General features: G+C 47.2%; 1 protein-coding gene across 2 annotated transcripts in view; it reads left to right on the top strand.

Moving 5' to 3' along the window:
* The window catches only part of CTIF (cap binding complex dependent translation initiation factor), a 324,153-nt gene that overhangs the window by 78,865 nt on the left and 230,609 nt on the right, over positions 1-14,679 (top strand). The window lies entirely within an intron of this gene.

Below are 14,679 nucleotides of genomic sequence, written 5' to 3'. Positions count from 1 at the left end.
TTTCCTGGAACTCAGGACCAGGAGTGGCCCTGGGAAATTCTGAAACCAAAACAGTGCAGCTCAGACTGGGGCTTGAACCCACGCTCTTAGTTGAGATCACACACTTGTCAAGACTTCGTGACGCTCGGGTTCTTGACGTCTTATCTCAGAAAGAATCCAGTGAGAGACAAAATGATAGGTAAGAAGTGAATTTTTTTAATTTATTTTTTATTTTACTTTACAATTCTGTATTGGTTTTGCCATACATTGACATGAATCCACCACGGGTGTACATGCATTCCCAAACATGAACCCCCCTCCCACCCCCAAGAAGTGAATTTATTTAGAGTGAAACATACTCCACAGAGTGTGGGCCATCTTAGAGGACCAGAGGCTCTGAAAAAAGGCTTGGTTAGTTTTTATGGGCTGAGTAATTTCATAGGCTAATGAGTGGGAGGATTCCAACTCTTTAGGGTGGGAGGAAGGGCAAGGATTTCCAGGCATTGGGCCACTGCCCACTATTTAGCCCTTTATGGTTAGCTCTGAACTGTCATGGTCCTGGTGAGTGTGTCATTTAGCTAATATATTACAATGAGGATATAATGAGGCTCAAGGTCTACTGGAAGTTGAATCTTTCACCATCTTGGATCTAGGTAGATCTAATCAGTTTTTGTCATGTCCTGTGACTATATGGCTTCCCTGGTATGTGGACTCTGGGGCTTCCCTGAGAGCTCAGTTGGTAAAGAACCCCAGTTCGATTTCTGGGTTGGGAAAATCCCCAGGAGAAGGGATAGGCTACACACTCCAGTATTCTTGGGCTTCCCTGGTGGCTCAGCTGGTTAAGAATCCGCCTGCAATGTGAGAGAGACCTGGGTTGGATCCCTGGGTTGGGAAGAACCCCTGGTGAAGGGAAAGGCTACCCACTCCAGTGTTCTGGCCTGGGGAATTCCATGGACTGTAGTCCATGGGGTTGCAAAGAGTCAGACATGACTGAGCAACTTTCACTTTCATGACTTAAGTTGTTCTTCTCGAGGTTGCACTCTGTCCCCTTCCCTCCTGTTTCAAAGCCATGGTGGTGCATGCCTTATCCCCATTGGAGGGTAGGGAAGGGAAGATCAGCCCTGAGAGAGAAATGGAAATATATGTGATGCTTTCCTGGGTGTCCTTCAAGTTCTAAGATCACAGGTAGTAGCGAGCCTGTAATCTGTTCAGTATTCAAGCTGCAAGTGTGTAGTGAAGACCTGCTCTGCACCTGGTACTGTTCTAGGACCGTGTACCCAGGAGTGAGCAAAAGAGAGGAAAAGCTCACCCCTTGTGGCCCTTATTCCAGGGGTGGATGCCAATTGCTCTGGGGAAAAATAAGTCAAGAAAATGGAGTGTGAGGAGTGATGAGGGTCAGGAGGTGATGTCAGGAGGATGTCATCAAAGGCGATGGAGGCATAAGCCTGGATGGGAGTGGTCCAGGGCAGAGGGGCTGGTTGCTGGAGCAAAGGCCTTGAGTAGGTAAGAGGGCTTGGCCTTGGCTCCAGCCCCACGGAGAGGCACGGGGCTGGTCTGGCATGTGCTGCCTGTCTCCCCAACGGTGTGGGAGACTCCGGTGGCCTCCAGCAGAGCATCCCCTGAAGTTTCCTCCAGGTGAAATGGGCTCTTCCAAGAGAGGGGTCTCAGGAAGCTGTGAAGCTTCACCCCAGTGGAGCGCTTTGTGAGTGGTAGAATCTCCTTTCCCATCAGGGAGAATTTGGAAAGAGGGGCCTTCCCAGTGCCCTCTCTGTAGGACCAGCTGAGTTCTCAGGACACAGAGCTTCAATCTGGGCCCTGCACTCCCAGCTCCTGCTGCTGGGATAGGTTGGGCCCAGCCATGCCCAGATACCCGCATCTGGAGCAGCTGTTAAACAGATGTTAGCTGTGAGGCAGAGTGTGGAAAACACTTGTGCCATCTAGATGCATTCCTTAAGCCGCCTGCATTCCCTGAGGTTCCCTGGAAGAATGCAAACACCTGGCAGGATCCTGGGATCCGCCTGTATGCTGCTGGCCAAGGGGGGAGCATTCCAGTCCTGCTCCCATCAACTACTCCCCCCTAACCCAAAACAGCTGGAGTCCAGACTCCAGGGGAGGGGGCAGCTGTGGTGACTCTAAGCAAGGCCAGGGTTAGAAGTGTCTATATACCCACTCTTTGAAAAAAATACAATCTCTTTATTGACACCACTTAATGGGAAATCTTTCTGCTAAAGCACTTTTGCTTGTTTTTATTTAACCTGATGACTGTTTTAAAGGGAAGCCAAAGACAAAAACAAAAAAACCTCAGAGAATGTCCCAGGCTGCCTGTCTGCAGTGGTGTTTTGATGTTTCTGGGAGAGAAAATTGTTAAGAATCTTGGAAACCTTGAGAAGACTTGAGGGAGTGGAGAAGAATGTTGCTTTTCAGTGGGTGAGGTCATTTTTTAGGATCTGAGAGATGACAGTTGACTCTCAGAAAGGAAATACTTCCCAATGCTTGTAGAGTGTGTGCTCCCTGCCCCTCCCCCACGCACAACTAGAAAGGAAAATGAATGAATGGATGGATGAATGGGAGGGAGAGAAGAAGAGAGAGAGGTTCCTTTTAATCCTAAATGAGTAACTCAGAGAATGTATGTTCTAAGTTTCCCAACATGTTTGGGATATCAATTTAAAATTACCCCACACATTTTAAGAGTGCCTCCCTTCCAATGGATTACAAGTCCACAAAGGCACATCCTGAAAATTGTCCTTACTCTGTCCTTGGGAGGAGGGAGGTGATGGCTCTATTCTGCAGAAGAGAAAAACTGAGATGCAGAGATGGGACATAGCCAAACCCCACTACTCGGTGGTGGCTGAGCTGGGCCCTGGGATCCACCCGTTCCCCACCTACTTTTGGTTCCCTGATAGGTACAGGCTGTGACTAGCAGGCTGCTGGGAGGATAGTATACTTTTTTCCCCTGTGGAATGAGAATTGGGATTCCAAGTCTCATTGACCAGTAACCTTTTGAGGAAGAGACTGGGATGTTGTAAGTAGGGAAGTTTGGCACCTCTGATATTACTTGATGGTTTTATGGACCATCAGCAAGCTTTAAAGCAGTGTTCACCGCTGTGGCTGTTCATTGGAATTGCTTGGGAGCTTAGGCAGGTCCCATCCCAGAGTTGAGTGGAATGGGGATGGGTCTGGGCATTGACATTCTTGTCAGCTCCCATGTGACTCTGACGTCCTTTTCAGGTTGATAACCACAGCCACAGGTGGATTTGTCTGTCTCCCTTCCCCAACCCTCCATGGTGAATGGCCTGGAGCTCTACTCTCTCGGAAGGATAGAATGTAGGGACATTGCAAAGAATAGATATGTCTAATGAAAGCATGTTTCCCCCAGAATTCTTGGTAACAAGTCACATGAAGGGCCAGAGAGGGTGAAGATAACTTCCTGTAGTTCTTTTGGGTGCTGTGAGGCTCTTGGAAGTCATGCATTTGGAAGAGACCTTTCAGAGAGATGGATAATAAGAGGATTCAGATGAGTGTGAAGTTGCTTTCTCACAGCATCTTCCTTCCCTCTTTGTCTTCACATTTTCCCTTGCATTCTGCTTTCCCTGTGCACTGTTCCCTCACCTCTCTTCTATCCCATTCCCTCATTTCCTCCTGCCCTTGGAATCCTTCTTCCCTGCCATGGTTGCTCAAAGGAGGAAACGCTCAATGGTGGACCATCCATGAAAGGCTTAACAGAAGTGAGTGTAAGGGGAACTATGGGGTGGGTGAATATGGGGAGTCATTTTATCTTTCTCCTTATTTAAAAAGATACTTTATTTTTAATCACACAATTACTGTATGCATATATTCTCATGATACTTAAGAATTCAAAGGCTAATTAGCTACTGCCTTATTCCACTGTCTCTCCTCTACCTCCATCAGAATGATGAGTTAACTTCCTCACCTTTTTAATGACTTACAGAAATATATTATTTCCAAGTCTTATATCATAGCTGGGGAGTCGGTTGTTTGGGAACTCACCTTTTTCACCTAGCTGTTTGCCCTAGTGATTCCTCCAGGCTTGCACATCTGCTGTGTGCTGTGTGATGGCTGCAAAGGAACCCACAGTACGGGTGTTCCGTAGTTTAACCACTCACCTATTGCTGGACATTCAGATTACTTTCAGAATTTCCCCTGGAGATACAGGATACATCAGCGAACACTTAAGAACGTGTCTCCTCCTGCACATGTAAAAGCGTTTCTTTAGGTGGATGCTGAGAAAAAGAATAAAATGTAATAGCTGATGCCACATTGCTCTCCAGAAGGCCTGTTGCGTTATTCACAGGACCACCAGTGGACTGGGACAAATGGTCTCTTGTCGCTGTAATTTGCATTTCCTTGATTTTTAGTGAGGCTGAGCCCTTTTAAATCTGATTACCAGTTGTTTTTAAAAACAGGTTAAATTTTTATTTTACTTTTAAAGCAACAGTAGAAAAACAGCGACAATTAGAAAACAGAAAGAAGCCCACCATAATTTTATGATACAAACTAGTATAGTTATTGTATATTATTTTTTTCTTAATATACCTCTCAAGAGTTGAGCTTCTAGCATACATGTAGCTTTTAGCTTGTTTCCTTATTTAGCTTGGTCTCCTACACATTGTTTGGTGGTTTGGGCATAAAGTACAGTTGCTGAAACCGGCCAGTTACCATTGGCTACATAATGAAATATAATTAGAGTTAAGAATGATTAATTCGGGCCCTGTTCTAGGCTCTGGGGATAAAGTCATGAATAGAATTTACCTTCAGAGGGAGAAAGACCAGTGTTAGACAAAGAAGGAAACAGGATGTTAGAAGGTGATGTATACGTGAAAGAGGCAAGAAGGGCCCGGGGTGCTGGGCTGTCCAGAAGACTTACTTAGACCTTCGAGTACAGATTTGAAGAGGGTGAGAGTGAGGCCACTAAGGAACCAGCCTTCCAGGCAGAGGGGATGTCAGGAACACAGCTCTGGTGTGAGAGTGTACCCCACTTTGAGGAGTAGCTTTGGAGCCAGTCTTGGGGACAAAGAACCACATCTGTGGGGCCCGGTCAGTGAGATGCTGGAGGGTTTTGAGCAGAGGAGAGAGGTGGTATTGGTTAGATCGAACCACTCTGGGTGCTTTGTGGACAGTCAGCAACGTCGAGGGGCAGGGTGGAAAGGAAGCAGGGGACAAGGAAGTCCTTGGTTGGCCAAGGTCAGAGGTGATGGCAGCTTGGACCCATGTGGGACTGTGGAGGTGGTGAGAGGTGGTCAGTTTCTCATACTTTAAGACACAGACAACATGACTGGCCTTGACAATAGCCTGAGCCTGTGGAAGGACAGACTTTCCAGAAATGAGACGGAAGACCCTGGAAGATAAGTGTTGGAGAGGTCAAGAGTTCAGTTTTCAGATGTGAGGGGTTTAAAATAGTACTGGATTCTGCTGTACAACAATGGCGGAAACCAACATAGCATTGTAAAACAATTTTCCTCCAATAAAAAAATACATAAATAAGAGAAAAATATAGTACTGGATGTTTTGGTAGAGATGTCAATTAAGCAGTTGGATGTACAGAGTGGCGTTCTGAGAAAGAGAATGACCTGGAGATTTACATTTGTAAATGGTGACATATGGGTGGCATTTTAAGCCCAAGGAGTGAGGGAGCTTAGACAAAAGGGTCAAAGACTGAGCTCCAAGAAGTTGGGACCCTGAGGAGGAATTACCAAAGGACAGGGAGGGGTATCCATGTCAACTCATTTACTTTACATAACAATGCTGTGAAGTTCAGTTCAGTTCAGTCAGTCAGTCATATCCGACTCTTTGCGACCCCATGGACTACAGCACTCCAGGCCTCCCTGTCCATCACCAACTCCCAAAGTTTACTCAAACTCGTGTCCATTGAATTGGTGATGCCATCCAACCATCTCATCCTCTGTCACCTCCTTCTTCTCCCTCCTTCAGTCTTTCCCAGCATGAGGGTCTTTTCCAACAAGTCAGTTCTTTGTATCAAGTGGCCAAAGTATGGGAGTTTCAGCTTCAGCATCAGTCCTTCCAGTGAATATTCAGGACTGATTTCCTTTAGGATTCACTGGTTGGATCTCCTTGCAGTCCAAGGGACTCTCAAGAGTCGTCTTCAACACCACAGTTCAAAAGCATCAATTCTTCAGTGCTCAACTTTCTTTGTAGTCCAGCTCTCATATCCATACATGACTACTGGAAAAACCATAGCTTTGACTAGACAGACCTTTGTTGGCAAAGTAATGTCTCTGCTTTTTAATATGCTGTATACGTTGGTTATAGCTTTTCATCCAAGAAGCAAATGTCTTTTAATTTCATGGCTGCAGTCACCATCTGCAGTGATTTTGGAGCCTAAAAAGATAAAGTCTGTCACTGTTTCCACTGTTTCCCCATCTGTTTGCCGTGAAGTGAAGCGAAGTGATGCTGTGAAGAAGACGCTCTATTGTTGCCTGCTTACAGGGGAGGAAACAGAGGCTCAGAGAGGTTGAATACACTGCTTAAGGCCACTTAGTGAGCACGTGGTCAGTCTGCGGTTCGAACCAGGTGGACGTGCTGCAGGTGCCGTACCCTTAACCTGTGCTGTGGCAGTTTCTCTTTTTTATTACAAGAAAGGGAAACAGTCTGAGGAAGGAAGGGACGTGCCCAAGGTGACAGATTAAGAGACAGAACAGGAATATGAACTCAGACTTGCTGCTTCAAGAACTCAGGCTCTTGGGAATTCCCTGGCGGTCTAGTGTAGGACTCGGCGCTTTCACTGCTGGACCTGGGTTCAAGCCCTGGTCAGGGAACTGAGATCCTGGAAGCCTGGTTGTACAGCCAAAAACAAACAAAAAAACAGCAAAGAAACGAAAAAGAACTCAGAATCCTAAACGCTGCATTAAGCTGCCTCCACAATAGAAAAGTTGCTTGAGTTTTTTGTTAGTTTGTCTTCAGATTGGAGGAAAAGGTTTTCTCCCTCTGAAATCTCAGCCCTGGGGCCGCATCCTCTCCGAGCACCCCCACACCCCAAGATTTTTCTGGAGTGTCACTGTGGGTGAGAGAGTGAGCTGCCAGGCAGTCTCCACTCCTGCCTCCCCTGGCCCCCCTCTCCTGGTCAGTAAGACCATGCACGAGGACAGAGGAAGCGGTCTTGTATGCTCTTGACTTCCCGAAGCCCCCACCTTTAGGCTGTCCCATGCCTGGGCTCCGTGAGGAAGCCCCTTCTCCTCTCGGGCCCCTCACCAGGAAAAGAGGGTGTTGGGTGAGAGCAGCGGTTCCCACTAGACCTTCAAATCGCTCCCCTTCCCCACCCCAGGTGGTCTTGGCACCCCCTTGATTAAGAAGTCCTGGATGAGATGGCTTTTTAAATAATTTTTCACTTTGAAATAATTTCAGATGTACATAAAAATTATACTAATAAAACAAAGAATTCCTGTACATCCTTCACCCAGATTTTCCACTTGTTAATATTTTATCACATTTGCATTCTCTCTCCTCCTGATAGAGCAATTGATCAATAGATTCTGTATATGGAGGGATTTCCCCTCTATCCCTAAATGCTTCAATGTGTATTTACAAAGAACAAGGACATTCTCTTACATAGTCATGACGCAGATACAATACTATTATTTACTCTATAGACCTTATACTGCCCTGTTTCCCCAATAATGTCCTTTAACACCAAAAAAAAAAAAAAAAAAATTCTAGGTTCCTCAGCGAATTAAACATAGAACTACTATATAACTCAGCAGTTCTACTTCTGGGTATATACCCAAAAGAATTGAAAGCAAGTATTTGACCAGATGCTTATACAGAATGTTCACAGCCATATTATTCACCATAGCCAAAAAGGGAAACACTTTTGTTCATCAGTGAATGATTGGATGAACAGAATACAGTCCATACATACAGGAGTATTACTGAGGCTTGAAAAAGAAAAAAGGGAAATTCTGTCGCATGGATGAACCTTAAGGACTTTATGCCAAAAGAAGTCATTCAGACACAGAGGACAAATACTGCTTGATCCCACTTCTGTTAGGCTTGTAGAATACTCAGATCCGTAGAGAGTGAAAGTAGAAAAGTTGTTACCAGGGTTTTGGAGGAGTGGGGTGGGGAGTTCCTGTTTGATGGGGGCAGTTTCAGCTTGGGATGAAAAAGTACTGGAGCTGGATGTTGGTGTTGGTTGAATAACAAAGTGAATGAACTTAATGCCACTGAATTATGCACTTAAAAATAGTTAAAGTGTAAATTATATTTGACGACAGTAAAATAATTTCTGGTTCAGCATCAAATCCATGATCATAAATACATTTAGTGTCCAACATCTTCACTGGCTCTTTGAACTAATACCTGTTTATCCCTTTTACTCATTTTGCCTTTCTCTTGGCTGTGTCTCCCTGGGTCAGTTACTTAGCTATGCTTTGTCTCAAGTTCCATGTTTGCAAAGTTGGGGGTAATAAACAGGCCTGGGAATCTGTGTGGGGTAAATGTTCATGTATGTAGCAGTCTTCGTGCCTCGGTTTAAATGAAATCTTTGTATGTCCCGGTGAGGAACCCTTTGCTATACATATTGCAAGGGACCTCTCACTTGTCTTTGTGTTTGTGAATTTTTTTTTTAACACAAAATTTTAGACTTTGATGGAATTTAAAACTTGCGTCTTGGATTTTAACCAACTTGGAATGTGTTGTCCATGTGTGGTAGGAGGCGGACGCTAGGGTCATTTTCCCTTCACTAGCTCGCTGGTTGTCTCAGTCCCTGTGTTTATTGATGGTCCGTCCCTCCCCTCATGTGAGACACTGTCCTTATCATAGACTAAGTTCCTATGTACACATCTGTTTGTACATGGATGCAGTTTTATCAGCTGGTCTTTTCCGCTCCTCCTACTGATTCAGCCTGCTGGTTTGACTCTGCCCTTGATACTCGTCCAGGCTTCCCTGGTGGCTCAGCTGGTAAAGAATCTGCCTGCAGAGACCTGCTGTTGATCCCTGGGTTGGGAAGATCCCCTGGAGAAGGGAAAGGCTATCCACTCCAGTATTCTGGCCTGGAGAGGTCCATGGAGAATTGCTGTATAGTCCGTGGGGTCTCAAAGAGTCAGATAAAGCTGAGCAACTTGCACTTGATCCACGTCCATGCTGGAAGGGCAAGTCCAAGGATTTCAAACACCACTGAAAAGGGGGCTCCTGCAGCCTCCCCACCTTGGGCTTTTCTCTTTTTACTCCTCCCTCAACCTTCAGTGGTGTCCTCTGTCCTCCGGCAAGTCTGCTCCCCAGATATTGTCCATCCTGGCGAGCAAGTGACTGAGAGCAGATTTTGATTCTTTTAGCATGAAGTATTTGGAATCACTGATAAGAGCAGATAGAAGAAGCATCTGTTTTGAGTACAGAATAAACCATCTGTGTGCCTTTATTTGTTAAACCTTAACCCTGTGCCGTCTTTATTTCATCTTTTTATTTATTTATTTTTATTTTACTTTACAATACTGTATTGGTTTTGCCATACATCAACATGAATCTGCCACGGATGTACATGAGTTCCCAATCCTGAACACCCCTCCCACCTCCCTCCCCATACCATCCCTCTGGGTCATCCCAGTGCACCAGCCCCAAGCATCCTGTATCCTACATTGAACCTAGACTGGTGATTCCTTTCTTAAATGATAATACATGTAATATAATAATACATGTTTCAATGCCATTCTCCCAAATCATCCCACCCTCTCCCTCTCCCACAGAGTCTAAAAGTCTGTTCTATACATCTGTGCCTCTAGCAGTTATGGTGAAGACCCCAAACCACTCTGTGAATTCCATGGTTGGTGTTCCCCTGTACACAGATTTCCCACCTTTCCTGCCTCTTTGTGTTCCACAACCTTTTCAGGAGGGGCCACCTTACCCCCCAGGGAACTTGCTCCCAGCTCTAAACCCTTCACCCCAGAGGAGAAATGCGCTGGGCTGACCCAGGCATGGGGGCAGGGCCGAGGAGAGTGTTCCCCAAGGGGGCCCTTCTCTTGTTCTGGAATCATCTCATGCAGATAAAGACGGTTCCCGGAAGGCCTGTGTTTTCTCTAGGCAGTAGCTCATTAAAGGCAAAGGGGACGGAGGGGGTGGTGGCTTCAGCCTAAGCAGGAAGAAGATAGCTGGGCAGCAGAATCCCAGCAGATGGTGGGGAGCCCTGAGCAGGGAAGGGAGAGCTCCCAGGGGCTTCAGGCAGCAGCAGAGTGTGGATGTGGCTGGGGAGTTGGAGGTGGGGTGCCACACGGGCCCAGTGGGTGCAGCTTCCGGTGCTAAGTGCAGGGTAAAGAATCCTCCTGCCATGCAGGAGACCCAGGTTCAACCCCTGTCGGGAAGATCCCCTGGAGGAGGAAATGGCAACCCACTCCAGTATTCTTGCCTGGAGAATCCCATGGGCAGAGGAGCCTGGAGGGCGACAGTCCAGGGGGCCACAAAGAGTCAGACACAACTGAGCAACTAACACTTTAACTTGAGGGCTTCAGGAAAGTTGTACCTTCCTCCAACAGCTTTCCCCAGGGCCACAGCTGGGTCTCGGGGGTGGGTTTCTCTGGACTTTGCTTTCTTGCTAGCTTTCCTACACACATCAGCCCTCTGCTCACTGCTTGTCCATACGATGCTCTCAGAGCCACTCCATTTCCATGGCTGCCTGCTCTCCCAGTGGAGACCCGAACGACTCAGGACGCCAGCCTCCTGACCAGTGGGCTCCCCACACCCACACTCCCGGCCAGTTCAGCCTTCTAACATAGCACTGATGATGCTCCCCCTCCCCGCAGCGCCCTCCCCCCGCCCCCCCCCCCGCCACCCCGTCACAAGCCTTCCACCCCCTGTGCACCCAGGAGGAGGCTCTGACTGCCTAGTGGGAGGGTCCTGCTTGCTACCCCCTGCCCCTGAGCTGTCTGGTATTCTCCTGCTGGGTCCACACTCGGGCTCACTCTCCTCCAGGGATCTGGGCTTGACTGCTTTCCTTCCCCAGAGAATCCTTCGAGAGCACGCTGTCCTTCTTCTCAGCCTTGTATCCCCGCTCCCTGTCTTACTGTTCCTGGGCATCTCACTTCTCCTGTGAAGGGAGCGCTGGGTGCAGGTCCCACAGCAGAGGCCCTCGGGAAGGTTGGCCACTGTAAAGTTGAGGGTGACCTCTGACAAAGCAGAGACGTCTCATCCAGGGGGCTGAGGCGGCACGTGGCTGTGCAGAAGACTCAGCCTCCCCTCTGTGCCTGCCTGTCTGGACAGCCAGTGTCGCTGCCTTCCTCTGCCCTGCCAGGGATCACGCTGACCCCGGGAGGTGTCCCCACCCTCGGGTCACTGTTCTGGGGGGTGTCACCTTGGCAGGTGTGCGGCTGGGGTTGAAGTGTTTGGGATGCCCCAGGGGAGGAAGCCTGTCTCTGCAAGGCTGTCCTGGGATGGGACGAGGCGTGTGGCATGTAGTTCTCCCCTGGCTGTTAGTCACTCTGCATCTTGAACACCCTCCCTGCTCTCAGCCAGGCTCCAGCCAGGAAAAGAGACACCTCTCAAGTATGGGAAGCAGTAAAGCAGAGGGATTGTTTTTATAGTAGTCCAGGTATTTTACAAATGTATATATCTAAACACATATATACATACGTGGATTACTTTTTTTTTTTTGCCATGCCATGCGGCATGTGGGATCTTAGTTCTCCAAGCAGGAGTTGAACCCATGTCCCCTGCAGTGGAAGCATGGAATCTTAATCTTAAGCCCTGGACTGTCAGGGAAGTCTCTGGATTACTTTTTGCTTTGAAGTTCCTTTTGGCTTATAGCAGATGCACAAAAATAGTACAGGTGTTCCAATGCGCCTGCTCCCTAATATGAACATCTTATGTAACCATAGTGCAATGATCAAAACTGAGAAATTAGCTTTGGCACAATGAGATTTTACTCAAAAATCACCAGTGTATCTACTAATGTCCTTTTCATGTTCCAAGATCCAAATTTGCATCAAATTGTCTTGCTTTCTTATTCTCCTCCAACCTGTGGCACTCCTGTGGTCTTTTCTTATCCCTACAACCCTGACACTTTTGAAGGTCATTTATTTTTTGGAAATTTCATCAGTTTGAGTTGCCTGATTGACTCTGTGCATTTTTGGCAAGAATCCCTCAAGAGTGACATGGCCCTTCTCAGGGCATTATGCTGGGAAGTCCATGGTGGTTATATGTTTTATTACAGATGATGTTATCCTTGATCACTTGGTTTAAGGTGGTATCTGATGGACTTCTCATGTTTTTTCTTTTTTTTTCCCCCTATAATTTAATAAATATCTTTGCAGAGATGCTTTGAAACTACAGGTATCCAGACAGAGGGAATCTAACCCAGGGAGTTGATTATCCAAATGATAAAAGAGCTGAGAAACTAGACAACCACAGGAAGCCATCGCCTCCTTTAGGCCTGAGGCAGAAAGGGTGGAGACAGTATTGCCAGAGCCCAGGGTTAGGGGTCTTGCACAGAAAGCCTATCTGGTGAGGCTGGAGCCTTGCAGAGACCCAGTCACTGCTGGTAACACTGCCTGAGGCACAGAGAGAAGGGGGAGAGACTTCAGGGCTTCCCTCTCTTCTTCTTGTCTGCCATTGGGCCAACCCAACTGGAAGCCCCTGAGTCTGCAGGGTTCAGCCCCTCTGCAGTACAGAGCAGGGATGAGCAGGAAGCAGCTTGGAGGGCACACTCTTTGGGGACTGGTGCCTGGCCTTTACCTATTCCTTTAAACTGAGCTGGACTGTCCAATATGACAGCCACTAGCTATGTATGGCTCTTGAGCACTTGAAAAATTGACAAGCTCTGGAATTCCTGGTAGTCCAGTGGTTAAGACTCTGCCCTTCCAATGCAGTGGGCACAGATTTGATCCCTGGTCTGAAACTAAGATCTCACATGCCACATGGCACAGCCAATAAATAGCTAAATAAATAATAAAAAATAAATTGACAAGCTCTAAGCAGATTTCAAAATCTTAGTATGGAGAGAAGTATATAAAATATCTTATTGATAAATTTTATATTAAGTAATTATTGAAGTAAATGGATTGTTAAATTTAATTTTACCTTTTTATTTTCCTTCTCTAAATCTGGCTAATCATTTAAAATTACATCTGTGGTTCCTATTTATTGGCCAACACGACTGTAGAGGACACTTGTACCAGCCTATATCATCAGCATTGTAATAAAATGTCTTTCTTATACAAAAGTCACATCCTTGACCCACAGTCTGGAGGGTGTGTCTTGCCAAGGTTTTACACATGCAGGTTGGTGATGGCCTTGAGCCATCCACACTCACTCACAGTTCTGACCAAGTGTGTCAAACAGAGATTGGGCTCCTCTGGTTTTTGTGACTCATACAGGTTGTAGTTTGAGGTTGGTGTTCAACATAAGCTGGAGAGCCTACCTCACATTTAACACAGTAGTACAAGCACCTCCATATACCTGGATAGCTCATTATAGTGGAAGAGCTGTACTGGTACTACTACTCAGGATCTATGCATAGGTTTGTTTTTTTAGATGTGTTTATTTACGGCTGCTCTGGGTCTCCATTGCTGCACGCAGGCCTTCTCCAGTCGGCGAGCTGGGGCTACTCCCTAGTTGCTGTGAGCAGGCGTCTCACTGCAGTGGTTTCTCTTGCTGTGGAGCATTGGCTTTAGGCACAAGGGCTAAGTCGTCCCTTCACATGTGGGGTCTTCCTAGACCAGGGATTGAAACCACGTCCCCTGCACTGGCCGGAGGATTCTTTCCCACTGGACCACCAGGCCTATGTATAGATTTTTTTATGGCTTACAAAGACCCTTCATTCCCACCTTTGGAGAGTCACCCAGTCTTGCTGTCCCCATATTATCGATGACAAAGTGGAGCCTGGGAGATAACACTGATTTCAGTGGCTCTTAAACTTCCCTTGGAGGGCTCATCCAAATGGGGAAGACAGGTCCTGCCCTCAGAGAGTGATTGAGCTGGTGGAGGGTGGGACCAAACACCCCCTGTGTGGCAGGCTCTGAGGACGGTCACACTGCTGGTGGTCAGACCACCGTGGGGGCCCGAGAGGCCCCTGAGCTCTCATGAGGTCGGTGGTGGGACTGGGTTTGAGCTGGGCTTCTGATGGCCAGTCTGGGGCTCTTCCCCGATGCCGTACCCTCTTGTCAGTGCACAAATCCACCGTATTTGGGGGCTGGGTGTATGGGATGATCCCCACATACGTGCCTCACCTTTAGCTCCAACCTTGACACTGTAAGAGCTTCCCTGATCAGTTGGTTAAAGAATCCACTGGCAATGCAGGAGACCCCTGTTCAATTCATGTGTTGGGAAAATCTGCTGGAGAAGGGATAGGCTACCCACTCTAGTATTCTTGGGCTTCCCTTGTGGCTCAGCTGGTAAAGAATCTGCCTGCAATGCGGGAGACCTGGGTTCGATCCCTGAGTTGAGAAGACCCCCTGGAGAAAGGAAAGGTCACCCACTCCAGTATTCTTGGCCAAAGAATTCCATGGACTGTGTAGTTCAGCAAAGAGTCAGGCACAACTTAGCCGTTTTCACTTTCTTGACACTGTAGGGGCTGGTATGGCTGAAGCAGGGTGGTCAAACATGGTGCCATTTTCTTAAAACTCCTATTTACCCTGGGTGGTGTCTGTTTGGCTTTGGAATGTAGCTGGATCTTTATCACATTGGTGGGCTTAGGCAAAGGAAAATGAGTCTGCTTCCTCACACATATGCCAAAGGGTCACC

This window comes from Oryx dammah, unplaced genomic scaffold (genome assembly GCF_014754425.2).
Source record: "Oryx dammah isolate SB20612 unplaced genomic scaffold, SCBI_Odam_1.1 HiC_scaffold_22, whole genome shotgun sequence".
Lineage (NCBI taxonomy): Eukaryota > Metazoa > Chordata > Mammalia > Artiodactyla > Bovidae > Oryx > Oryx dammah.
The sequence above is the reverse complement of the archived record's forward strand: the minus strand, read 5'-3'. Positions and strand labels throughout refer to the sequence as shown.